The following is a 3,076-nucleotide window of genomic DNA, read 5'->3' as shown; positions in this document are numbered from 1 at the left end:
TCCACCCTTTCAGTGTACATCTGGATCTGGGCTAATTTCTGGGTCCGGGTTGGATCCACGCTTGGAATTCATCCGGATCCAGCTCCTACGACTCGTCTCAATTGGGTCAGTATAGTTCGGGCTCCCGAAAGCTCGCGCTTGAAATCAAGCGGGACTCTTCGCACGTAAAACGTCACTCTTTATTCATAAACATTCACTCCTTCCTCCTAATCCACCCCTCACCTGTGGATTCATCCTCTCTTTCTTTCCGATATGACCAACTCACATCAGCGATCCTCCTCCTCCCGGCCCACACCCTTCCTGTGGGTCCTTCATCATCCTCCCGTCGACATGACCAACTCACATCCATGGATCCCTTCCTAATCTTCTTCATGAGACTACATCACGCCGAATCTGTTCCGATTCGTACGATCCCGCAAGAAATCGTAGAGTAATGCTCCACAGCTCAGATCTGTCTCGTCTACCCAACTGGGTTCGTCATATCCACGCCAGTACACCAGAAATTCGCGGTAAATCCGTCGGTATCTAGTTCGCTTCCCTGACCTCATGTCGGTGATCTTCTCAACTTCGAACTCGTCGGCTTCGAGATCCACACTCCAACTATCTTCCGGTAGGAGGACTTCGTCGAAATCCACCCGGTCGGATTCATCCACCAAAAGACGGGTTTGCGGCCGGTCCGGATATCCCCTGACCAGCTTCAGCTGGATACGTGTACTACAGGGAACAAGCGATATTCGGTACCTGCCGTTTCCAACTTCACCGCATGTTCCCCTATCTTTTCGCTCACCCGGAACGGTCCATGCCATAGGTGGGCTAATTTGGGGGCATTTTCCTCTTTCACTCGATCCAAATAAAGCCACACCTGCGATCCCACTTGGATTTGATGTGGACGGGCATCTTCGTTGTGTCGATCCGCTCGATCCTGTATCGCACTCCGCAGTCGTTCGTTCACCTGGGATCTAGCTTGCCGGTAGTATTTCTGGACTTGGTATCGCCATCGCCTTGGATCTCGGTTTCTCTTCTTGGTGCTGCATACTGGGATGGCCGCTTCCAGGGTGGATTTGGGATCCCACCCATGTACCAAGTAAAATGGGGTATCACCCCGGATCCTGTCTTGGGCGGTGTTTATCGCGAAGGGGAGTCGTTCTGCGTACTCATCCCAATCCCTCTGATCCAAATCCTGGACATACATCTTGAGTGCTCTCGTGATCGTCTGCACCATGCGCTCGGCCGACCCGTTAGCTTGGGGACGGTATGCCATGGTTGCTCGCTGTCGCTGCCCCAGGATCCGGTTGAATGCTCGAAAGAAATCAGACATAAAGCCTGGCTCCCGATTATGTCTAATCATTTCGCTAGCTCCAAATCTTCGGAAAAGACACTCCTCGTACGATTCAGCAATAGTTTGCACAGTTCTAGACGCACTAGCTTTGACTATCACGTATCCGGTGAACAGGTTCACCCAAATCAACAATTCTGTGTTTCCTTTGAACGACTTGGGCAACGAGGGGATATGATTCATGGCTATGATTTGGAAAGGGTAAGTCGCTTGGATATTCCCAGGTGACTCCCCTTCGATTGTGGGCCTGCCCTTGCCTGTCTCACAATCCACGCATTCACCGACATATCGTTGTACGCTCTTGAATAGCCCTCTCCAGTGGAAACATTCCCGGATCCGTTGGTAGGTCCGAACAATACCCTGATGTCCGCCTTCCAAGCTAGCGTGGTAGTGGTGTAGGACGTCCTGTTGTAAGGTTTCTGGCATCACCAATCTCATCAATCCATCCCGATCCTCGTGGACTCTCTTCGTAGGGGGGGGGGGCAATAGAAGAGCAAGTCATTCAGATCCACTGCGTAATCCGTAGCGATAATGCTGTAGGATTTGGCATCCTCCCGACTTAAGTCTCGTACATCCCCCATCAGATACTTCTTTAGTCCCAGGATCCACGCTTCCTCGTTCTGTGCTTTGAGGATCCGCTCAATGCGGACTCTCTTCACGAATGTTTTCTCGAGGATCGGGGGACTGGATTTAATCCTTCCTCTGGACCTAGTGACAGCCATCACCTGGACTGTCCTTTTCCCGGATCCAACTACCACCACTTCGTCTAGTCGGTTCAGCGTGACAAGATCATGATGCTCGGCCTCTCTCTCCACTTCGACACCACATTGATTCCGTAAAGCGGCACTGGCCAAACTATCCGCACTGGCATTCCAATCTCGCTTGACATGCACCAACTCGTGATTCAACCCAACCACGCAGGTGGATCATCACTTTCTGCCGTAACAGTGTTTAGGGCCGGGGCCTTGCAGTCAATCTCACCTCGCACCTGTCTGATTACCAAATTTGAATCCCCACAAATTACCAGCCGCTTTGGATCTTGTCCCTTTAGTAAATCCAAACCCAGAAGGAGTCCGTTATACTCCGCTTCATTGACGGTGAGGCCTTCCGCGTAAGTGGATCTGGCCCCGTACAACTTCCCATCCAGGTAGTCTCCACAGTATCGCACTGTACGCCCCGCCTCCGCGTCGTACGCGAGCGGATTCATCGAAACTCAGGACGTACAGATCCTCGTCTGCCTGTACCGTCGGGATCGGGATCTGGATCCGGCGTTTGAGCTCTTTCTTAGGAGCGACCCTAGTCAGCGCCTCATCCATCTTAGCTCGAGGAGTGATGCTCGCGGACCAGACTCCCAGATACTCGTCTTCCCCTTTCGAGCACTTCACAATCTCCAGCGTCCAAGGCGAGAGTAAAGCTGCCCACTGTCCCAAACGTCCTTGCAACCCGGCCGACTTGAACAGCCAGGCTAGCGTGGAGTGTCGAGTCAGGATCCGGATGGATCTTCCCACTAGCAGGTTATAATTTAGATCCAACACGCGCAGGAGCGCCAGTATCTCTTTCTCCACCGCTCCGTAGTTCAGTTCATTCGGCTTCAGTGTCCGGCTGACAAAGGTGACTGGATGACAGATCCCCTCATATTCTTGCACCAGAGCTGCTGTGACTGCCCAGTCACTGGCATAAACTATTACCGTAGGTTGTCGATCCGGATCGAAATGACGGAGGATAGGCGTGGTCGCGATC

Source organism: Phytophthora infestans, genomic scaffold, assembly GCF_000142945.1.
Source record: "Phytophthora infestans T30-4 supercont1.51 genomic scaffold, whole genome shotgun sequence".
Taxonomy (NCBI): domain Eukaryota; phylum Oomycota; class Peronosporomycetes; order Peronosporales; family Peronosporaceae; genus Phytophthora; species Phytophthora infestans.
This window is presented reverse-complemented; position numbering follows the sequence as displayed.